This window comes from Oryzias latipes, chromosome 21, assembly GCF_053564925.1.
Source record: "Oryzias latipes strain Hd-rR chromosome 21, Olatipes_Hd-rR_3.1".
Taxonomy (NCBI): Eukaryota; Metazoa; Chordata; class Actinopteri; order Beloniformes; family Adrianichthyidae; genus Oryzias; species Oryzias latipes.
The window spans coordinates 6,947,040-6,972,609 of record NC_136257.1 but is presented as its reverse complement, the minus strand read 5'-3'; the positions used below and the strand labels follow the sequence as shown (position 1 = coordinate 6,972,609).

Here is a 25,570-nt window from a genome sequence, read left to right as displayed (position 1 = left end):
AAAAAACCTCAGCTGCAAAGCAAAACAGCACAGGGTTTTTAAGGTGCTATTGGTGGAGATATCTGCTGAATATGGTGAATATGAATATGGTGAATCTGAACTTGTATTCTTGACTGACATTACTGGAAAACTAAACCACTTGATCTGCGAGCTGCAAGACATTGGCAAAACTATATTTTTTTTAATTGACCAGCCTGCCTGAGCCAGTGTTTTTCTTGTGGGGATCTTTTCTGCCAGAGCTTGGTCAGTGGATGTTGCTGCAGTTGTCTCCCTTGCTGGGACAGCTGGAGTTAAACATAGCAGCCTCACGGCTGTGAAGTGGACCCCGTTGCTGTCCCAGTCTGGATGGGCACTGTGGTAATGTTCCAATGTTCAGGCTGGCTCCTGGTATGAGGAGATTCCCAATTACCATTTCCTAACCGCAGAGCCAAGGATGTGTTTACATGTTTAGGTCAAAAATGTGATGGACAGCTTCATGTTGTCTATTGATGTAAGTTTACACCTAAACATGCCATCCTGTTACTAATCCAGTTGATGTGGTTCTCCATCTGTGTCTAGGTGATAGAAAAGCATTTTTTTATATTTAGAGCTCTAAGCAAACAAACAGTTGTCTATATAAAAGAGCTTTTACAATTGTGCACTTTTAGCAGGACTTTGAGTACATGTGACCAATGTATAATGGATTTTTACAGACTTTGTTTAAAACTGAAGGTGACAGAGACTTTGGAGAAGTGGCTACATTGTTCTGGACTTCTTTGTTTCATCCACAGAAGAGTAAAATATGTGATTGATTTTGAAAAGCTGCTGAAAAATGTATCTTTTTGAAAATTGCAATTCTAATTTAGGTTTTACATTTTGTGTTCCATTTTTTGTGATTTTATTAGAAAGATTTGTGTTTTATTTGGTGTTTAAAGGTGGTACATATTGTATATACACAATCTTCTTAGAGACATTTGCTATATGTTGTGTTTGTTGTCATTGTAGTTTAATTTTATTGGATGTATTGAAAGGAAATGAAAAGAAGTTGCAGCATTGATTAAAAAAGCATAAAAGAGACATTTACTGTCTGATGTTACATCTGTAGGAGTGTACTGAGGCTGGGTTTTGTTTTGGAGCACATTCATATGTTTTGTTTGTAAAAAAAAAAAAGATAAAATATAAAGTTAATTGTATTTTGGATGAATAAAAAAGCAATGATTAGTGCTAAGGATGTATAAAAGACAAACAAAACAAAGGAAATTGCTGTATTTTAGTGTTGAACCAGGCTTTCTAACTGTTTTACTTTCTGTCTTCCACTCCTGGCTAATTTACATGTGAGCACACAGCCGGGGGGTGGGGGGGGGGCTAACTCCACTCCTGCAGCAGGGGAGACTGATGAAAAGCTTGAGGATGTAAGATTGAAGTTGACCAGTTCCTTTTTCTCAATGTAAATATTTTTTATTTTGGTGCTGATAAACTAAACAGAAGTTATGATAAAAATATTTGCTTGAGTCAAAATGTCCAAAAATTTGCTTTTAGCACAATAGGGTGATTAAGGTGGGTAAATGTTTCTCGTACGTATAGTGCTGCTTTTCAAACGTGGAGCTTTGTAAGACGCATCTAATTCTGAAATCTCAGCTTCCTGAGACAAAGGGCTGATTTCCTATGAAGCTTGATTATATGACTGCAACGGAATCGACCACTTCCTGTTTGGCAGTGCCTTACGCAGGCACCGTCAGATGTACAGCCATGAAACTTGAGATGATGAGAGAAGAGCCTTCTGAGTATCTCCAGTTTTAATTTCATGCACATCGGAAAAAGCACATAGAAAATACAGGGGAGAATGTGCCCCATGCAATAACTAGGTGGCGCTATAGAGCTCGTCCAAAGTTGTCATATCCATTGGTTCAGAATGGAAGCCTCATCATATCCATTGAATTTCAGTGAGATTGGACAAGGAATGTGCACGTGAGAGCAACTTTTATGTGCATGGCGAGACGCCCAACTTTGCCGCTCTGTCACGACCACACACCCGCATTGAAAGTTATGGCTTTTTATCAGAGTAAACTTCAATGGCTTTTTAACAGGTGGACATCATTTTGAGGTGTGTCGGCTCATCCTACTTGGAGCAGTGATGCTCCAAGTAAAACATGTCATTTCCTGTTGCCAGCAGGTGGCGCTACACCTTTTCCAGATTTTTCCACTGCAGATTTGTTCAAAGTCAGACTACAATAATGCACATCAATTTTTGTTCAGATTAGATTATGCATGGCTGAGTAATGGCCATTTTTCTTTTCATGGCGTGTTTTCGAAACGACCTCCAATTTTGACGTGCCGCCACGGTCACAAACAACCGTAAAAACTTAAAAGCTTCGCAATTTAACATCGGACATGTGTTTAGTTTACAAAACCAATGTTTGGAGTCATTATTCACAAATCTCTAGGAGGAGTTCGTTCTAGAATGAGGCCTGCAAATGACCAAAATACAGCAAAAACGACATATTGACACCAATATAGCAGACTTCCTGTTCAACTGACAGCTTGGTACCAAGAGACTTTTTTGTAGGTTTTCATTTGATGAACATGTCCTGTGAAAAATCAAGCTTGTATGTTAAAGAACATGGCGGGGCTTGCGAAAACAAACATTGTAGGTGGCGCTATTGAGCCGTTTTTGTGCACCCGTGGGAGTGCTGTATATCTAAGTTGGAGATATGTATGGGGGAATCTCATTCTGAAATCTCAGCCTTGTGATACAAACGGCTGATTTTTTATGAATTTTTAATTATCTGACTGCAACGCAATCAACCACTTCCTGTTTGGCGGTGGCTTGCACAGGCACCGTCAGGTGTACACCCATGAAACTTTAAAGGATGACAGAAAACCCTTGTGAGTATCTCCTGTTGAAATTTTATGAACATCGGACAAAGCACAGAGAAAAGATAGGTCAGAATGTGACAAAAAATGGATTTGTCACTATCTAGGTGGCGCTATGGAGCTCGTCCAAGATTGTCATATCCATTGGTTCAGAATGGAAGCTTCATCATATCAATTGATTTTCAGTGAGATTGGACAAGGAATGTGCACGTGAGAGCAACTTTTGTGTGCACGGCGAGACGCCCAACTTCGCCGCTCTGTCACGACCACACCCCCGCATTGAAAGTTATGGCTTTTTATCAGAGTAAACTTCAATGGCTTTTCAACAGGTGGACATCATTTTGAGGTGTGTCGGCTCATCCTACTTGGAGCAGTGATGCTCCAAGTCTAACATGTCATTTCCTCTTGCCAGCAGGTGGCGCTACACTTTTTCCAAATTCTTTCACTGCAGATGTGTTCAGAGTCAGACTACAATCATGCATATCAATTTTGGATCAGATTGGATTATGCATGGCTGAGTAATGGCCATTTTTCTTTTCATGGCGTGTTTTCGAAACAACGTCGAATTTCTACGCGCCGCCACGGTCACAAACAACCGTAAAAACTTAAAAGCTTCGCAATTTAACATCGGACATGTGTTTAGTTTACAAAACCAAAGTTTGTAGTCATTATTCACAAATCTCTAGGAGGAGTTCGTTCTAGAGCGAGGCCTGCAAATGTCCAAAATAGAGCAAAAATGACATATTGACCTCAATATATCAGACTTCCTGTGCGAGTGACAGGTGGGTCCTTTCAGACTTTTTTGTAAGTCTCCATCTGAAGAACATGCCCTGTAAAAATCAAGCTTGTACGTTAAAGCGTATGCGGGGCGTCGGGACAAACGTCACTGTAGGTGGCGCTATCGAGCCGTTTTTGTGCGCCCATGCCAATCTCCTATAAAATACGAAATTTTTCGCGACTCCTGATGTGTGTGCCAAATTTGGTGAGTTTTGGGGTATGTTAAAGGCCTCAAAAAGGCGACTCTTCCGGTAGAATAATAATAATAATTAAAGCTACAAGTAGCATTTAGCGGGCCCGAGCACGTGCCACCGCTTGGCACGAGCGACCGCCCCGTGAGCAACGCCCTGCTCGAGCCATTCTCGTTGTTTTTTCTTGTCCATTCTGGAGCTCCAAGATAATGTTAATATGACAGCAGCCTGTGGGGGGGGGGGGGGGGGGGGGGGGACTGTAATCTGTTTCCTTAAAGGACAAAGACTTATGCATATAGCATGAAAAAAATTCTTAAATCTAAGCCTCGTTTAGACCTGCTCAATTTCTCATCAAGTAGAAGAAGGTTTTTATCAGATTAAGAAACAAGCAATGATGATAATTGCTATCACTGTTCCTAAGAATGAGAACAATAGAACTCATTCAATTTCCACTACAATGTCTAGATGAGTGTCAGCTATGTCTGATAACTTGGCCAATTAGCTGGACCGGGATCTTGCAAAGTGCAGAGGGTTTACGTCCAGTGTGATGAGTCTGTGGACGGCAACAGAACAGCATAGCCTTTGGTTTCCACAAGAGAAGAACTCCTGACACATCTGCCCTAACAGACAACTACAAGAGGAGTTGAAATGTATAACACGGTGAAGGAGTTTTTGTGCAGAAAAAGGTACCATTAGAAAAGCCAGTAGCAGTGACTGCAGACAGGTTTCATCACTCACTGTAAGCTGTAAAGCTGACCCAGACTTTCCAAAATGTCTGCATTACTGCTGCGTCATTCACCAGTAGGCCTTATGTGCAGAAGTGATTGGCTCTGGACACATAATGACTCCTATTGTGAAAATCATAAAAAAAACCTCAGCTGCAAAGCAAAACAGAACAGGATTTTTAAGGTGCTATTGGTGGAGATATCTGCTGAATATGGTGAATATGAATATGGTGAATCTGAACTTGTATTCTTGACTGACATTACTGGAAAACTAAACCACTTGATCTGCGAGCTGCAAGACATTGGCAAAACTATATTTTTTTATAGACCAGCCTGCCTGAGCCAGTGTTTTTTTTGTGGGGATCTTTTCTGCCAGGGCTTGCCGGCTTGGTCAGTGGATGTTGCTGCAGTTGTCTCCCTTGCTGGGACAGCTGGAGTTAAACATAGCAGCCTCACGGCTGTGAAGTGGACCCCGTTGCTGTCCCAGTCTGGATGGGCACTGTGGTGATGTTCCAATGTTCAGGCTGGCTCCTGGTATGAAGAGATTCCCAATTACCATTTCCTAACCGCAGAGCCAAGGATGTGTTTACATGTTTAGGTCAAAAATGTGATGAACAGCTTCATGTTGTCTATTGATGTAAGTTTAAACCTAAACATGCCACCCTGTTACTAATCCAGTTGATGTGGTTCTCCACCTGTGTCTAGGTGATAGAAAAGCATTTTTTTATATTTAGAGCTCTAAGCAAACAAACAGTTGTCTATATAAAAGAGCTTTTACAATTGTGCACTTTTAGCAGGTCTCTGAATACATGTGACCAATGTATAATGGATTTTCACAGACTTTGTTTAAAACTGAAGGTGACAGAGACTTTGGAGAAGTGACTACATTATTCTGGACTTCTTTGTTTCATCCACAGAAGAGTAAAATATGTGATTGATTTTGAAAAGCTGCTGAAAAATGTATCTTTTTAAAATTGCAATTTCTAATTTGGGTTTTACATTTTGTGTTCCATTTTTTGTGATTTTATTAGAAAGATTTGTTATTTATTTGGTGTTTAAAGGTGGTACATATTGTATATACACAATCTTCTTAGAGACATTTGCTATATGTTGTGTTTGTTGTCATTGTAGTTTAATTTTATTGGATGTATTGAAAGGAAATGAAAAGAAGTTGCAGCATTGATTTAAAAAAGCATAAAAGAGACATTTACTGTCTGATGTTACATCTGTAGGAGTGTACTGAGGCTGGGTTTTGTTTTGGAGCACATTCATATGTTTTGTTTGTAAAAAAAAAAAAAAAAAGATAAAATATAAAGTTAATTGTATTTTGGATGAATAAAAAAGCAATGATTAGTGCAAAGGATGTATAAAAGACAAACAAAACAAAGGAAATTGCTGTATTTTAGTGTTGAACTAGGCTTTCTAACTGTTCTACTTTCTGTCTGCCACTCCTGGCTAATTTACATGTGAGCACACAGCCGGGGGTTGGGGGGGGGGGGGGGCTAACAGCACTCCTGCAGCAGGGGAGACTGATGAAAAGCTTGAGGATGTAAGATTGAATAAATAAAATCCTAGAGTTGACCAGTTCATTTTATAAATGTAAATCTTTTTTATTTTGGTGCTGATAAACTAAACAGAAGTTATGATAAAAATATTTGCTTGAGTCAAAATGTCCAAAAATTTGCTTTTAGCACAATAGGGTGATTAAGGTGGTTAAATGTTTCTCCTACGTATAGTGCTGCTTTTCAAACGTGAAGCTTTGTAGGACGAAATTTCAGCTTCCTGAGACAAACGGCTGATTTCCTATAAAGCTTGATTATATGACTGCAACGGAATCGACCACTTCCTGTTTGGCAGTGCCTTACGCAGGCACCGTCAGATGTACAGCCATGAAACTTGAGATGATGAGAGAAGAGCCTTCTGAGTATCTCCAGTTTTAATTTCATGCACATCGGAAAAAGCACATAGAAAATACAGGGCAGAATGTGCCCCATGCAATAACTAGGAGGCGCTATAGAGCTCGTCCAAAGTTGTCATATCCATGGGTTCAGAATGGAAGCTTCATCGTATCCATTGAAATTCAGTGAGATTGGACAAGGAATGTGCACATGAGAGCAACATTTGTCTGCATGGCGAGACGCCCAAATTTGCCGCTCTGTCAAGACCACACCCCCGCTTTGAAAGATATGGCTTTTTTATCAGAGTAAACTTCAATGGTTTTTCAACAGGTGGACGTCATTTTGAGGTGTGTCGGCTCATCCTACTTGGAGCAGTGATGCTCCAAGTAAAACATTTCATTTCCTGTTGCCAACAGGTGGCGCTACACCTGTTTCGGATTTTTCGACTGCAGATGTGTTCAAAGTCAGACTACAATCATGCACAACAAATTTGGATCAGATTAGATTATTTATGGCTGAGTAATGGCCATTTTCTTTTCATGGCGTGTTTTCGAAACGACCTCAAATTTTGATGCGCTGCCACGGTCACAAACAACCGTAAAAACTTAAAAGCTTCGCAATTTAATATTGGACATGTGTTTAGTTTACCAAACCAAAGTTTGGAGTCATTGTTCAAAAATCTCTAGGAGGAGTTCGTTCTAGAACGAGGCCTGCAAATGACCAAAATACAGCAAAAATGACATATTGACATCAATATAGCAGACTCCCTGTGCAACTGACAGCTTGGTACCAAGAGACTTTTTTGTAGGTCTCCATCTGATGAACATGTCCTGTAAAAATCAAGCTTGTATGTTAAAGAACATGGCGGGGCTCTCAAAAACAAACATGGTAGGTGGCGCTATTGAGCCGTTTTTGTGCACCCATGCAAGTGCTGTATATCTAAGTTGGAGATATTTATGAGGCATCTCATTCTGAAATCTCAGCCTTGTGATACAAACGGCTGATTTTTTATGAATTTTTAATTATCTGACTGCAACGCAATCAACCACTTCCTGTTTGGTGGTGGCTTGCGCAGGCACCGTCAGGTGCACACCCATGAAACTTTAGACGATGAGAGAAAACCCTTATGAGTATCTCCTGCTGTAATTTTATGAATGTCGGACAAAGCACAGAGAAAAGATAGGTCAGAATGTGACATAAAATGTATTTGTCAATATCTAGGTGGCGCTATGGAGTTCGTCCAAGATTGTCATATCCATTGGTTCAGAATGGAAGCCTCATCACCTCTATTGAATTTCAGTGAGATTGGACAAGGAATGTGCACGTGAGAGCAACTTTTGTCTGCATGGCGAGACGCCCAACTTCGCCGCTCTGTCACGACCACACCCCTGCATTGAAAGTTATGGCTTTTTATCAGAGTAAACTTCAATGGCTTTTCAACAGGTGGACATCATTTTGAGGTGTGTCGGCTCATCCTACTCGGAGCAGTGATGCTCCAAGTAAAACATGTCATTTCCTTTTGCCAGCAGGTGGCGCTACACCTGTTCTGGATTTTTCCACTTCTGATGTGGTCAGGGTCAGACTACAATCATGCATATCAATTTTGGATCAGATTGGATTTTGCATGGCTGAGTAATGGCCATTTTTCTTTTCATGGCGTGTTTTCAAAATGACCTCCATTTTCGACGCGCCGCCACGGTCACAAACATCCGTAAAAACTTAAAAGCTTCACAACTTAACATCGGACATGTGTCTAGTTTACAAAACCAAAGTTTGGAGTCATTACTCCAAAATCTCTAGGAGGAGTTCTTTCTAGAGCGAGGCCTGCAAATGTCCAAAATGAAGCAAAAATGACATATTGACCTCAATATATCAGACTTCCTGTGCGAGTGACAGGTGGGTCCTTTCAGACTTTTTTGTAGGTCTCCATCTGAAGAACATGCCCTCTAAAAATCAAGCTTGTACGTTAAAGCGTATGCGGGGCGTCGGGACAAAAGTCACTGTAGGTGGCGCTATCGAGCCGTTTTTGTGCGCCCATGCCAATCTCCTATAAAATACGAAATTTTTCGCGACTCCTGATGTGTGTGCCAAATTTGGTGAGTTTTGGGGTATGTTAAAGGCCTCAAAAAGGTGACTCTTCCGGTAGAATAATAATAATAATAATAATTAAAGTTACAAGTAGCATTTAGCGGGCCCGAGCACGTACGACCGCCTGGCACGAGCGACCGCCCCGTGAGCAACGCCCTGCTCGAGCCATTCTCGTCGTTTTTTCTTGTCCATTCTGGAGCTCCAAGCTAATGTTAATACGACAGCAGCCTGGGGGGGGGGGGGGGCTGTAATCTGTTGCCTTAAGGGACAAAGACTTTTGCATATAGCATGAAAAAAATTCAAGCAATGATGATAATTGCTATCACTGTCCCTAAGGATGAGAACAATAGAACTCATTCAATTTCCACTACAATGTCTAGATGAGTGTCAGCTATGTCTGATAACTTGGCCAATTAGCTGGACCGGGATCTTGCAAAGTGCAGGTGGTTAACGTCCAGTGTGATGAGTCTGTGAACGGCAACAGTACAGCATAGCTTTTGGTTTCCACAAGAGAAGAACTCCTGACACATCTGCCCTAACAGACAACTACAAGAGGAGTTGAAATGTATAACACGGTGAAGGAGTTTTTGTGCAGAAAAAGGTACAATTAGAAAAGCTGGTAGCAGTGACTGCAGATGGGGCTCCTGCTATGATCAATAGACAAACAGGTTTCATCACTCACTGTAAAGCTGACCCAGACTTTCCAAAATGTCTGCATTACTGCTGCGTCATTCACCAGCAGGCCTTATGTGCAGAAGTGATTGGCTCTGGACATATAATGACTCTTATTCTGAAAATCGTAAACAACCTCAGCTGCAAAGCAAAACAGCACAGGATTTTTAAGGTGCTATTGGAGGAGATGTCTGTTGAATATGGTGAATATGAACATTGTGAATCTGAACTTGCATTCTTGACTGACATTACTGGAAAACTAAACCACTTGATCTGCGAGCTGCAAGACAATGGCAAAACTATTTTTTTTTGACCAGCCTGCCTTAGCCAGTGTTTTTCTTGTGGGGATCTTTTCTGCCAGGGCTTGTCAGCTTGGTCAGTGGATGTTGCTGCAGTTGTCTCCCTTGCTGGGACAGCTGGAGTTAAACACAGCAGCTCACGGCTCTGAAGTGGACCCGTTGCTGTCCCAATCTGGATGGGCACTGTGGCGATGTTCCAATGGCCAGGCTGGCTCCTGGTATAAAGAGATTCCCAAATACCATTTCCTAACCGCAGAGCCAAGGATGTGTTTACATGTTTAGGTCAAAAATGTGATGGACAGCTTCATGTTGTCTAAACATGCCACCCTGTTATTAATCCAGTTGATATGGTTCTCCATCTGTGTCTAGGTGATAGAAAAGCATTTTTTTTTATATTTAGAGCTCTAAGCAAACAAACAGTTGTCTATATAAAAGAGCTTTTACAATTGTGCACTTTTAGCAGGTCTCTGAGTTCATGTGACCAATGTATGGTGGATTTTCACAGACCTTGTTTAAAACTGAAGGTGAGAGAGACTTAGAGAAATGGCTTCATTGTTCTGGAGTTCTTTGTTTCATCCACAGAAGAGTAGAATTGGTGATTGATTTTGAAAAGCTGCTGAAAAAAGTATCTTTTTCAAATTGCAATTTCTAACTTGGGTTTTACATTTTGTGTTCCATTTTTTGTGCTTTAATTGGGAAGTATTTGTTATTTGTTTGGTGTTTTTAAGGTTCTGCAAATATACACATCATTTTTTAGAGACATTTGTTATCAGTTGTGTTTGTTGATTTGTAGTTTAATTTCATTGGATGTATAGATGTCGTGTGGGGGGGAGGCTCGAGAGCAGGTAGGACCCAGGCGCAGAGACGTGAGGCAAACGGGTTCAGGGCAAGTGGGTTTATTTAACTAACAAAAAGCGCTGCAGAGCAGGATGACAAAACTAAAAACAAAAACTTACTGTGGCATGGCAAGGGACATGGACGCCAGACAAGAAGACGTGATCAACATGAGCAGAAGTTAATGGACCAGCACAGGAGGAAGGCAGAGACAAGACTTATATACAGACAGGGCAGACAAGACACAGGTGAACACGATTAGGGCAGATGGGGACCAAAGGAAGTAAAACTCAAGAAACATGACAAGACAGGAAACCTTTCAAAATAAAACAGGAAACAGAACCAAACAAGACAGAACAAGAACTAAAGCGAAAAACAAGACAACAAACTGAAACCATGACAATAGAAAGGAAAAGAAGTTCAAACATTGATTATAAAAAAGGATATAAGAGATAAAAAAAAAGAAAAAGGAAAAGAAAAAAGATAAAATATTGATTTAATTGCATTTTGAATGAATAAAAAACAATGATTAATAGAATCAGAAATCAGAAAAAGTTTTATTGCCAGGTTCAGTAGAGCGCACTTTACAAAACGAGGAATTTGACTTGGTGTATAGTGCAATTAAGAATAAGTTAAAAATTAAGTTAACAACAACAACACACTATATACAGTAGAGTAAGGTGAATTAAAGTGGGAGCACAGATGGGCTGGGATGGTGGGGCCTGTAAGTGGCACCGACAGTCCTTTGGTGGGCGGGGGGGTAGGGGGGGTCACCTGGGGGAGTTGGGGTACTGTTCAGCAGGCTGGCTGCAGTGGGGAAGAAGCTGTTCTTGTGGCGCGAGGTCCTGGTCCTGATGGACCGGAGCCTCTTGCCAGAAGGGAGGGGCCGAAAGAGATTATGTCCTGGATGAGAGGGGTTGGCTACAATCCTGGCTGCCCGCCTCCAGGTCCTGGAGATGTGCAGCTCCTGGAGAGACGGGAGGTGGCAGCCGATCACCTTCTCTGCTGAGTGGATGACGCGTTGCAGCTTGGCCTTGTCTCTGGCCGTGGCCGCAGCGAACCAGACTGTGATGGAGGACGTGAGGGTGGATTCGATGATGGCGGTGTAAAAGTCTACCAGCATCTTTTCAGGGAGGTGAAACTTCTTCAGCTGCCTCAGGAAGTACATCCTCTGCTGGACCTTCTTAGTGATGGAGCTGATGTTCTGCTCCCACTTGAGGTCCTGGCTGATGATGGTTCCCAGGAAGCAGAAGGACTCCACAGAGGTCACCGGGGAGTCACAGAGGATGACAGGGGGGAGGGGGGCTGGGGCCTTCCTGAAGTCCACTGTCATCTCCACTGTCTTCAGAGCATTAAGCTCCAGGTTGTTAGCGCTGCACTATGACACCAGCCTGGCTATTTCACTCCTGTAGGCCGACTCATCTCCGTCAGAGATGAGGCCGATGAGTGTGGTGTCGTCAGCAAACTTCAGGAGTTTGACAGACAGGTGACCAGCTGTGCAGCTGTTTGTGTACAGGGAGAGTAACAGGGGTGAAAGGACACAGCCCTGGGGGGATCCGGTGCTTGTGGTCCGAGTATCTGAGACGAGCTTCCCCAGCCTCACATACTGCTGTCTGTCCGTCAGGACTCCTGTGCCTGACTCCACCTGCAGGTGGAGTCAGGCACATCCATCTTGGAGAGTTTTTAATACTAAAGATGTATGAAAGACATACCGAAAAAATATGTCTTTCAGTGTTTAACTGGCTGTCTTTGGATTATGCATGCCTGAGTAATGGCCATTCTTACTCCTCATCTCTCTGTTCACTGCTTGCTAATTTACATAGCAGGGGTCCCAGCAGGAGGGGGCGGGGTTGTAACACGACTCCTTCAGCAGAGCCAGGCTGAGAGAGGCTTTGACATGTAAGATGTTAGATGTTAGAATGCTAGATGTTACAATGACCAGTTCATTTTATATCTATGAAAATATTCAGGGACCTATGGGACATGTTCAGCTATAGGTTTGTGAAAATTGGTGTCGATTGTTGAAACATAAGTTACCATAAAAAAATGTTTGTTTGGAGTCTAGACAGATTTAACACAGGTTTTTGGATGAAAAAGGATTTTTTATAAATCATCTGTTACACTTTTAAGTCTGAAAAAAATATGGAAGGCAGCAAACACAGATCCCTACCGTTTTTAATTTTTTTGTGTTGATATTTGAAAGATAAGTTATCCAAAAAAATAGGTGTTTGCAGTTTTGCCTAAAAAGACGTTTTCGGACCTTTTTGGATGAAATGCTGTCTAAAAGTTCACCTGTAACTTCAATCATTCTGAATTTTTTTAGGAAGCAGTAGCACATAAATGCCTATTAAAGTGTAGTCTTTGGTGCTGATAACCTAAACAGAATTTATGCTAAAAATCTTTGTTCAGTCCAAAATTGCATAGGAAAAACACCGGTATGAAGTTTCTCGTAGACCCTATAGTGCTATCTATCAAAGTTGGAGATTTGTAAGAGGCATCTAACTCTGAAATCTCAGCTTCCTGAGACAAACGGCTGATTTGCTATGAAGCTTTGTTTTATGAGTAAGTGCAATTGACCACTTCCTGTTTGGGGGGGCCTTATGAAGGCACAGTCAGATGTACACCCATGAAATTTTAGATGATGAGAGAGGACCTTTCTGAGTATCTCCAGTTTTAATTTCATGCACGTCGGACGAAGCGCAGAGAAAAGATAGGTCAGAATGTGACATAAAATGTATTTGTCAATATCTAGGTGGCGCTGTGGAGTTCGTCCAAGATTGTCATATCCATTGGTTCAGAATGGAAGCCTCATTACCTCCATTGAATTTCAGTGAGATTGGACAAGGAATGTGCACGTGAGAGCAACTTTTGTGTGCACGGCGAGACGCCCAACTTCGCCGCTCTGTCACGACCACACCCCTGCGTTGAAAGTTATGGCTTTTTATCAGAGTAAACTTCAATGGCTTTTCAACAGGTGGACATCATTTTGAGGTGTGTCGGCTCATCCTACTTGGAGCAGTGATGCTCCAAGTCAAACATGTCATTTCCTGCTGCCAGCAGGTGGCGCTACACCTGTTCTGGATTTTTCCACTGCAGATGTGTTCAGAGTCAGACTAAAATCATGCATATCAACTTTGGATCAGATTGGATTTTGCATGGCTGAGTAATGTCCATTTTTCTTTTCATGGCGTGTTTTCAAAATGACCTCCAAGTTCGACGCGCCGCCACGGTCACAAACATCCGTAATACCTTTAAAGCTTCGCAATTTAACATCGGACATGGGTCTAGTTTACAAAACCAAAGTTTGGAGTCATTATTCATAAATCTCTAGGAGGAGTTCGTTCTAGAAGGAGGCCTACAAATGTCCAAAATAGAGCAAAAATGACATATTGACATCAATATAGCAGACTTCCTGTGCGACTGACAGCTTGGTACCAAGAGACTTTTTTGTAGGTTTCCATCTGATGAACATGTCCTGAAAAAATCAAGCTTGTATGTCAAAGCATATGCGGGGGCTCGGGACAAATGTCACTGTAGGTGGCGCTGTTGAGCCGTTTTTGTGCGCCCATGCCAATCTCCTGTAAAATACGAAATTTTTCGCGACTCCTGATGTGTGTGCCAAATTTGGTGAGTTTTGGGGTATGTTAAAGGCCTCAAAATGGCGACTCTTCTGTCGGAAGAAAAAGAATAATAATAATAACTCTTACAGATACAATAGGGTCCTTGCACTCCGTGCTCGGGCCCTAATAAACATTCGAATTACAATAGGGTCCTTGCACTCCGTGCTCGGGCCCTAATAATAATAAACATTCGAATTACAATAGGGTCCTTGCACTCCGTGCTCGGGCCCTAATTACAACAGAAATTCAAATGAACACTTATTTGCAAACGAAAAGTGAAATATGTTCTACAATATTGGCATGTTGTGCAATTCATCCTCATAAATAATAAAGTTAGCAGAACGAAATAATGTACAAAACTGATATTCTCGTCAATGTGTCCGTCTGGCGGAGCAGATATAGGTGCGGGCGTGCGGACGGACGGACAGATGTATTAATTGTCCACTGGGGAAAGTTGTTTTCATAGTAAAACATTTCTTCATAAGCTACGGAATTATGGTTTTCATGCATATGCCTTTAGATTGTTTTATTTTTGATAAAACAATGTATGGCGTATGTCTGAACCATTCAGAAAGCAACAAGAAATTACATTTGCGCGGAACAATTTCCCATTTCCACGTCGATTATTACCGACATCTGTAGCTTGTCAGATGTAATTAAATGGATGGAAATAAAATGCCCCATTACAATGCGTAATGACGCACAATGGTTGATCTTGCGCTCTTAGAAGATGTGGCAAATGGAAGAATTCGGAGTGAACGCATCTTTAGACAGCAAGAAGACTTGCTGACAAACGAGGACGAGTGGCTTATGAGCCGGTTCAGACTTCCTCGAGCCGTCCTGTTGGACCTCTGCGGGCTTTTGGGCCAGGCGTTACAGAGGGGCACTCGGAGGAACCACGCGTGTCACCCGGTGCATCTGGCGCTCCGGTCCCGCCCGCGATGCACTACAGCATTACGGCGTCTGCCACCGTTTGCCGCTCACGTGCCTTTTTGGCATTAGTAATGCCCACACTGTGCCCTCCAAACAACACTTTTCTCCTCTTTTCCACCTCGCCAACGATAACTTCTACTTCACATTGAGTGAAGTTATGTTTTTTTGATTTCCTCTCGGTGTTTGCCATGGTTTCGCAATCAATGAATATTCATTTGTGGGCGTTTCACGGACTATTTATGGGCAACTATGGGCATGTCATTAAGCCGCAAAAGCTGCGCTGCATTTAGAATCGGTTGTGATTTATTAAGGGAAAGATGCGTAGGACGTGCGTGCGCACGGTTTTATAAATCCGAATATTTCTGTGCGTACGCACGTCCTATGTTTCATCCGTACGCCACTTCTGACGCAAATCCTACGCAAAGTTTTATAAATGAGGCCCCTGGTCTTAGGTGGACTCAGTGCGCAAAATGCGATTAAAATCATCACATTTCACATGTTTAGAATACTCTGAAAAAAAAAAGGGGCTCCTGGTTGACTTCATAAATACATTTACATTGTAAGGCCCAACTCACACCAGAGTTTATTTCCTTGAATAATCCACTTTCTTTGGCAGAAGTTAAAACCTCACCTGGGGCCTCATTTATAAAACTTTGCGTAGGATTTGCGTCAGACATTGTTTTATCAAAAATAAAACAAACTAAAGGCATATGCATGAATACCATAATTCCATAGCTTATGAAGAAATGTTTTAATATGAAAACAACTTTCCCCAGTGGACAATTAGTACATCTGTCCGTCCGTCCGCACGCCCGCACCTATATCTGCTCCGCCAGACGGACACACTGACGAGAATATGAGTGTTGTACATTATTTCGTTCTGTTAACTTTATTATTTATGAGGATGAATTGCACTACATGCCAATATTGTAAAACATATATAACTTTTCTTTTTCCAAATATGTGTTCATTTGAATTTCTGTATTAATTTTCGTTAGATTTTTTTTGTTTGTTTCACTGCTGATCGATCAAACGGGTGTTCGTGTAGGCTGTTAATTGCACATTGGAAATTTTAAGCAAGACAAAATATTAACACATTATTTAAAACAGGCAGATTTTGTTTCTATTTATTTATCGATGTTTGGATCTGAATGGGTTTAAAGAAAACTAAAGGAGAAATTCATAGAAAGTCACTTTCTGTTCCTCCTGATTGGTATCAAAAATAGTTTCAGAACAGGTCGGATATATTTTTATGCAGCAGCAGCAACAATGTGAGAATCTGGCTTGGTCTGTGCTCTAACCAACAATGAGGAAGCGTTTTTCTCCAAGTCTAATTTGGGTTGTACTTCTGTTGCATCTATTTCTGAAACTTTTGGGTTTTAGCCAAAGCATTACCATTATTATTAAACTGAAATCAAGCGTAATCATCCCAGAAAGGTATCAATGATTCAAGGACGAAGTCAGTGAAGTCTTCATAGCTTCTTTTTGTTTACTTCTTTTTTCATTTTCTTTTAGATAATCCATTTGTATGCTACATGGTATAGCTGCATCTTCACAAATGTACATTTTAATACAGAATTTTAAAACTTACTCTGTTTTTAGTCCATCAGGTTCTCTTTTTTTTTCAATGATACTGGAATTCATCCTCTCAGTAACAGCATTCAGATGCTCAGTCAAATTGTCTTTGCTGTCAGAGATTTCTGACAAATATCTTACTGAATCACCATCTGAAAGAAGTCAGGCCAAAATAAAAACTTTATCAGTGACTTACTCACAGAATAGATGGTAGAACAAGTGCAGTTAACTAACAGACTATAAGAGTAAAGGTGCAGAGAAAATATTAAACATTATTACCCAACATGCAGGAATAGACTGTACAAAATGGGTGCATAAAGCCAGATCTTCACAGAGAAAAAATGAACAACAAAGTTTAACTTCTCTTGTTTTTAATGATAAAACATTAGAGAGACTGATTTGTTAGCCATAGTGGAGTTTGGAGTGTGACTGTTTGAAGTTTGTGGTTGTTTATTATATAGATAACCAGTTCAAACAGGTCCCATTAATACAGGTAACGAGTGGAGGACTGAGGATCCTCTTACAGAAGAAGTTACAGGTCTGTGAAACCAGAAATCTTGCTTCTTTCAAGATACATTTTTTCCACCATAATTTTCAAATGCATTCTTTAAATATCAGACAATAGGATTTTCTCTTTATGTCTCTCATAGTTGATGTTTACTTATGATGAAAATTACAGACCACCTCTCACCTTTTTATGTGGGAGGACTTTCACAATTGGTGGATAACTAAAGACTTTTTTGTCCCACTGTAAAACAAATCCTCATCTGACCTGTGGTCGTTGCCTGTTCCACCAGTTTTTTATTGAAGTTGTGAAATTGCCAGATAGTGAAATTTTTTATTTTTTTATTTATTATGCTATGCTGCCTAATAATGTTACCTAATAGAGACATTTTGATCAAGTGGGTCAAATGAAGCACTGAGGCCTAAAAAACATTTACAAATGTTATTTAATATTTATCGCACTGAAGTAAAAGCATAAAGCCACATAATTAGCTTTCTCTTACAGCAAAATGTTTTCATTCTGTCATCTGCTGTTTTATCTCTCACATGCCTTCCTGCTTCTTCTACGACATTCATAGATCTTCACTGTGGTTTTTTGTATTGAAAACTCCTATATAATATTCTACCAACATGTCTAAATTTTTCCGATGTGTCAAATTTAAGATTTTTAAATGCATTTTTTAAGACCATGAAGCAGCATAGAGCAACAAGTTTACTGGTTGTTTATCATTACGGTAAGGTTCAAATGTAGTACAAATCTCATAGGTCGGGGTCTGTCCACACACACACTCAAATGTTATCAACACACCTGCTAGCTGCAAAAAAGTCCACATGTCTACATGTACACAAAACAGAAAGTGTTCACACACGCATACTTATTTATGCCTTCAAACCAACTAGTGTGAAATATTTCATTCATTCAATCATGCAAACTATTAGTGCAAAGGTGAGCTAAGACCTGTTCTCAGGTGAGTGTTTATGTTCTCCTAAAATGGATGGTGGAATGTGAAAAGAAGGAGGGAGAGTGCCCAGCCATCCCCACACCAAGACCCCCGCCGCAGCGGCAGCCGGAACCCCCCAACGCCACACGGCAGCAGGCAGGGAACAACCGCCCCTCGGGCGACCACATCGGCCACCCAGGCCAGGGCCAGCAGGACTGCCGCGAGGCCCCCAGAACCAGAGAGCAGGGAGGCATGGGGGGAAAGAGAGTGCTGCCTCAGCCCAACCAGGAGAGCAGCCCCCTCCGCTGCGCCGGGTGGGCCCAACGCAGGGCCCCATCCGAGAAGGGCGCCCACAGCCCCAGACGAGCACCCCATCACCACCCAGGTGTTCTGAGCATCCCCCGCCCCAACCCCAGGTACGAGCCAGGACCCCCCAAGAAAGACCCACTCCGCACTCCAGGCAGCCACCCACCCGGCCCACGGTTGGTCCAGGAATGAGCAAGGCAGGGGCCGGCCGCTCCCGCCCAGGAGGGGAGCAACCCGGGGAAAAGGGGGGCTCACAAGGGGTGTTGTAAACATGGCCCGACCAGGCTCGGCCACAGTTGGAAATTTGGCGGGGCCCAGCGCTCAGGGGCAAGGACCAGAACCCACCCCACAGGGATACGGACACCCCCGGCTCAGGTGTAATGTGAACCCCCTCCCCGCGCGGAGAGAGCACCGCCGGGCCCAGGAAACCGGCACCCATGGGACACGGCCTCCGTTACCAAGGGCCCCGTACCCCCCACCAGGGATGGGGTAGGGGACAGATGGTCCTAGGTACCATCTTCCTTGCAAAATGTGTGTGCGTTTGTGTGTGTTTGTGAGGGTGTGTGTGTGCATGTGTGTGTGTGTTTATGTTTGAATGTATATTTTGAGGAGTAAAGGTGTGTGTACTACGGGGGTGCAGTTAAAATTGGCGGGTAGGGCACTGAGGGGACATCTGCTTACTCACAGTGATGTCCCCTCACCCTCCCCACCAAGGGGCCGTAAATGTCTAAGGTGCGGTTAAAATTGGCGGGAAGGTGCTAGGAGGACATCTGCTGCTTGCTGGCAGTGATGTCCAAGCACCCCCCCTACCAAGGGCCCTACATGTCTAAGGTGCAAATAAAACTGAAAGAGGGGGGTCCATTCCATACGGCAACCATGGGAGGGGGACCACTGCCAAGCAGCCCCCACCCCCAAGCGCCGGCCCTGGAAGAGCTCTGGTCAGGCCTCGAACGGGACTGAGGCAGCCAACCGGCCGGGGCAACCGCCGGTTTGACTTTTACAATAGGTGGGTATTAGGGGTGTAACATGTTCACCCCTAAAAGACCATTCCAGGAACAGCCGCAGCCAACTCCTCATATCTGAAACTTCAGGGGAAAATGAAGAGTCTGGCTGGTCCCATCATAATACAAACCAATTCAACAATTATTATGATAGATATTTAATATTGCTATATTTTATGAATTCCAAAAAATTCCTTATCAACATATAAAAATCTTTACAACTTTACAATCATCTTTTTTGTAAGAGTATTTACTTTGATATTTCATGTCAAAGTCAAAGAATTTTCAAGGACACTGCAGGGAGTTGAACCCCGTCTAGCTGAAGCCAGAGTACCATCTACCAATGCCTTTTGCTTTTTTGACTGAATATGGAAGCAAAACCTGGATTCCAACCAGCATGCGACTTCACATGATTAAATTCACTTGAACTAATTGTTAATGTAATAACTTTAAAAACTGTTGCACATTACAATGTGTTTTTGTGTCACATGCTTGTTGAAATATAGTAAAAGGAACCAAACATTTTATAACAAATGAACATTTACAAGGAAAGATGAACTTTCAAAATGAACACATGCATTACAACAACCCGGTCTCATCCTAAAATGTGTAGTAGCTACATTTGTCCACATGGAAATGCGTGAGAGTTTTACAAAAACGCCCCCTAAACTGTGAGGGGGATACGTTTCATTTTTCTATTCATTTTCTACGAGCCTTCTCAGGATCACGTGACTTTGGAGGTTTGGCCTGCCGTGAGCAAAAAACATGGCGGATGCACGTTCATTTTTCGGTGGAATATCCCATAAAACAAGATATTTTGAGGACTAATTTTTATTTTGACAACATTTCTAGTGAGAAATATACCATTTTCTTTTAAAATATGTTTTCATTTTGGACATACAGTTTGTAGTTTGCTTGTTTCGTTCAACTTTTTCTCCCAAAGGCTCTGTTACGTTGGAGAAACACGTTAACTTTCATTCATATCTGCAGACGTGCGCGTGGGTCACGTGACTAATATGTTTCTCTTTTTTCCGCAGAAAATGCAATAAAATAGGAGTGATTGTGGACTAATTTATTTTTGAAAACATTTCTAGCAGTATATATCCCCTTTATTTTCATAATATCCATTCATTGCAGACATGCAGTTCGTAGTTTGTTTGTTACGTTCAACTTTTCCTCAAAGGATCTGAAGGCGTTTGATCTTTTCCATAAATATATGCGGATTGACGTGGGTCACGTGACGTGACCTGAGTTTCTCTTTTTTCATATAGAAGATCTCGTAAAAAGGTACGTTGCTATTTATTAATTATTTTTATTTACATTTCTACGGACCCGTGTATAGGTTTCATGCTGTGTAGTAGTTGCGACTTTGAAGGACATTTAAACAAACCGGAAGAATGTTGTTCAGGAACGGACTGGAGAGTTCTCTAAATTTACTTAGCGATTTATTTTATTCAATATTCTTTTACATGTTAAAGTATTCACACTACAAGTCTAAATGCTGTGTACAATGTCTGATCTTTCCCATCATATCTGTGGGCCGACGTGGGGTCATGTGACGCGAGTTTCTTTTTTTTCCCGTGGAAAAAAAATCTCGTAAAATAAGATCGTCTGAGGTTTAATATTTACGTTTAATAACATTTCTAGGGACCGATGTACTCTGTCGTAACGTCCATGCAAGCGTATTTTTTCAACATCAACTAGTTGAGTTAAGAAATACACTGTAAATAATAAAAAAAGACGTTTGGCTCTAAACTGGTTTTGTGATTGCTCCCACGTTTATCGGGAAGATTAAGTTTTAAAAATAAGCCCAGCGACAAACAGGTGTTTATTTTTATTTTTTACAGAAATTAATGTTTCCATTACTAATGCAAACTTTTTGTTTTGCAGGTACTTAAAGAAACAAAAAATCAAATGTTTTTCAGAGCGAAGGTACCTTGTCGCATGACAGATTGCAGTTGTTTTTTATTCAAACTTTATTGACTGTAACAATTCAAAACAACAATTCCAAAAAGCAACAAGACAGAAACAAACCAGGGGATTATTATGAAATTTTTCACAAAAACATTGAAACTGACGCACAGATTGAATGTTTTAAATGCTTTCTTATTGTCAGAGTTTCTTACTGTGTTCATGTTTTGTTTGAACTCATTGATAAAGTCAGAAAAATGGGGGGTATGATTTATAACTTTGTATTTATGAATGTGCCATATGAATAAAAATAAAAAAAGGTTAATGATGTAGAATTGTTCTTTTTTATGGGATGGACAGTGGGTGAGGCACGACAGATTACAGTAAAACAGTCAAACTGCTACCACAATAGCGTTGAACTTCTGTTGAGAATAATTCATTCATAAATCTGTCTATATATTAGAATATCAGCATCTGGATCATTTACGTCTATTTTAACATAAAAGGGGCTAAAAAGAACTAACATCAACAAACAACAACTACTAATAAATATTATAGGAAATAAGGAAACTAAGTATAAAAAAGTAAAACAAAATAAATGTACATAGTATATTATTTATTATTGTAAATAAAAAAAAATAAACATGTCTGACTAAGAGTGGGGGTTGAGGTCGGGGGGGTTTTTGTCTCTTTTTTGGAATCCAGTGTAGAGGCCATGACCCCCCCCTGCAAGAAAAGTAGAGAAGGTTCAATCAAACTGTGATAGACAATGGGCTACAGTTTGTTCACTCAGTGCTTACAGGACGACTGTTTTTAATTTGATTAGTGTCAGTTATCCTTTGTAGGAAATATTAGTACTATTCAAATATTCATGAATAATTACAATATTACATTGATTTTTAACGCATAGCACAAAAGCATCAAATAATCAATATCTAACAACTTGTAGAACATGAATAATAAAACTTGGACATGCATCCATCATCTACCCCTTTTGTCCTTTTATTGACAAAATTAGAAAAGATTTATATAATTTTAAATAAACAAAAAAACAAATTAGGCTGATTATTATTTGGACTTATTTATTTGCGACCAAGCAAAAAAACTGATGGAAATTCATGTTGAAGAGGAACGTTGCTGGATTGTCCGCACGTATTTTAACCATAACCCCGGCTTCTTTACTTGCAAACAGGCATTTCAAAATAAATAAATCAATTCATTAATAATATATACAACATAAAACATGACGAGCACTCCATTAACTCCATCTGGGTTTCATAAATAAAATAAAAACGTTTACCACTCAAAACAATCATCAGAACTCTAACACAGTAAATATGCCAAACAAATTAATAAAAAAGCATTTATATACATTAGAGTTCTACTTTAAAATAGTAATAATGTAAAATAAAAACTGCTCCTTTTTTCTTTAAATGTCCTCATTGCATATTAATCTTTTCCTCCAATCACACGGCTGCATTCTGAAAGATGAAAAGTGTAAACTTGTTTAAGAGATGTTTAAGAGGACCACTGTAAACTAAGATAAATGTGTTAGTTAAAATAAAGTAATAATGCATAGTTATTTTATAATAAAAGACTAAAAAAGGCAAATTAATAATACAAAATCCAAATCTTTACAAATTCTGCAAGTATTTTGTCGTATTACTTTTTACTGGTGGAAATGCAAAGAAAAGCGACAACTTAGAAGAACTGGTTTGAACATGAATTATTGCACAAAGACGGAAAGGTGGGCGTGTCTCCAGGAAAGAGATCCTCATGACAACCAACATGATTTTTGATACGGAGGCTGATGCTTCAAGGAGAAAAGAAACGTCAACAGCCAGTGCTGATCAGAACACAATCCAATATTCTCATCATTTGAATAAATCCTGAAATGTTCATCTGCTGGTGTTTGTCTACATTTCTTGATGAAATTTTGCTGCAAAATAAACCCATTAACCATCACCGTGCTGTCTGTGATGGAATAAACGCCAGGGCTACTATTGTAAGATATACGGTAGTCAACATTTTCTTGGAAAGGATTCTTTTTAAATAATATTTTATAGAATCTTTTAATAGTGTGTAAAATGTTTTTAACTACAAAGCATTTTAATTGCATGTTATATGTTTTATATCAACTGTAATGCCCATTAAAAAGAAAAGCTAAAGTAAACTTGAACTGAATTATTTCTTTCTTATTAAAGATTTGAGGAAAAGTGTAAAAATAACCACCAGATGAATAATTCTGTAGTTTCACATTTCTTTGGAGAAACATTTGTTGAGGATAAAAAAACACAGGAATTTCTTAAAAAACACATCATTTTTGCTAACTGTGCAGAAAAATAAGATTGTACCAGGATAGTAAAATGTCAGGACTTGGGACACTGGTGGACGGCTGTGGGGCTGAAGTGGTGGGAGGATGGATGTCTGAAACGGTTGATGGTTGGACGGCTGAAGCACTGGAGGGCTGCTGGTTTTTCCAACCTTAATGGATGAAAATGATAAAATGATTAGTGTGGTTGTTTTGGTGAGACATGACCAGATCTGCTGACGGTTCACAAATGAAAGTTTCTAATCAAACTAGAGTTCATGCAGATTGAAGATGTCGTGTCATCAAGCTTCCATGAATAATGAGTTAAAACAACAGACTGAGGTGAATGTAAAATTATTATTACCAGTATACCTGATACAAGGCCTTCATCCAGTCAAAGCACGTTTCTGCTTGATCAGGGAACTTAGGGCAACTCAGGGGGCACAACATGTGTGTGGTAAGAGGCGGGACTTTTTGGCAGGTTTGGCAGCAATTTTTGTATCGTCATCGTCAAAATTTAAATTATCATATAACACTGTGAACAGATCGACAATTGGTTAATGACTCTGAGTCACAGATGGTAAATACATACCAATACAGACACTTCATCACATGTGAGGCGTTCTCTTTTGGCCTGAAATCTTTGTAGCCCGCCTTACATTTGGATGTTTTGGCGGCCACAGCGATCACAGTTGATGCAAGAAGTTGTCGAGCCTCGTGGCAGAGTCAGCTGAAAATAGGAAAAGCAGAATTTTTATGTCTCCAGTTCCCCATTCTGATAAGATTTGGGGAAAATATTGCCATATTAATGACAATTAGTGGTTATTAGTTTTACAATTAAATTAAGGTAGCAATTGAAGTCTAACAGTTTTGTAAGAATGTGCAGGTTATTATTTCTGAATTTTAAAAAGAAAAGTTATAAAAAAAGGTCATGAAGACTTGGTTTTGAGCTGAAGATGTCTTTCCTCTTATCCAAAATGATTTCTGGAATAAAACTGGTAAAAAAGCAGTTTGACTGGATCAGAGAAAAGGTTTGAGCGAGTGTGACGTCACCCATTTCCTTCCAGATCCATCATAACAAATTCAATTCTGTCGTCGTTTCTCTGTGATACAGACGTCACCACGTTGGAGCCAGTTGACAGTGATTGATCTGAGTATCAATTCTATGGCAACTACTGTCGCCAATCAGGAGTAAGCTTGTTGAAAGTCCACACTGCTTCCACTGAAAGTGAGCTTGGTGGAATTTGTCAAACAAACATTCAAGGTGGCACATGCTATTACTGAGGCATCTGTTGGTCAGTCTATAATTTGAATAACTTGTGATAAAGAAACAGTTTTGTAAAACAAATAACTGGAATTAGCAAAAAAACGCCTCGTCATTCAACGTTTATCCTAAACAGCCAACACGTTTTTACTAAAAACCCATCTCTGGTTTCCCAAATCTAAACATTACATTTCTACAGAGAAAAGTTCAAAGCATCGCCCACCTTCTTTCAGATGACCATAAAGTATTTTCATTACTGCCTCTTGTGTTTACATTTCTTACCTTTGAGACTTCTTTAGCTCGTGCAGAGATGCAGAACGCGCGACAACCAGATTACCTTTATTGACGCCCAACACCCACCGACCGGCGCGCGGATACGTGGGGGTGGGGTGGCTTAATGTGCACGGCGCGCACGCATGCGTATTTGCACTAAAATTTTCACATGGCCTCTTTGACATATAAACCTAACATTTCTATCATTTGTGTCTAAATTACGAGCATTAAATAACACAACTTGATGTGTGTCTGTCATAAAATATTCCATGTTGGGTCTAAATCAGATAAGCATTGTTCATCACATCAAATATTTACATATTTACTGTATTATACTGTTTTCATATATTTATTACTTTTATCATCTAAATTGTCCTAAGATTTATGAAAAAATGAAAATCACACACTGAAAAATAGGGTTTGCTTTATCAGTTTATTCTGCATAATGGAATGTTTGGCTCAAAACTGAGCTCTTTGGCATCAACTCAACCATTGGGTTTGGAGGAAGAGAATTGCTACCTATGACCCCAAGAACAGCTTCCCCACTGTCAAACATGGAGGTGGAAGCATTATGCTTTGTGGCTATTTTTCTGC

General features: G+C 40.5%; 1 long non-coding RNA gene across 1 annotated transcript; it reads right to left on the bottom strand.

Moving 5' to 3' along the window:
* Window positions 1-21,175: 21,175 nt before the first annotated feature.
* LOC105356720 (uncharacterized) lies at window positions 21,176-25,092 on the bottom strand. Its single transcript, XR_002872580.2, has 4 exons — window positions 24,986-25,092; window positions 24,032-24,169; window positions 23,483-23,612; window positions 21,176-21,854 (listed from the first exon to the last, which is right to left on the bottom strand). It is a non-coding gene; the product is annotated as an uncharacterized LOC105356720 (long non-coding RNA).
* Window positions 25,093-25,570: the final 478 nt, after the last annotated feature.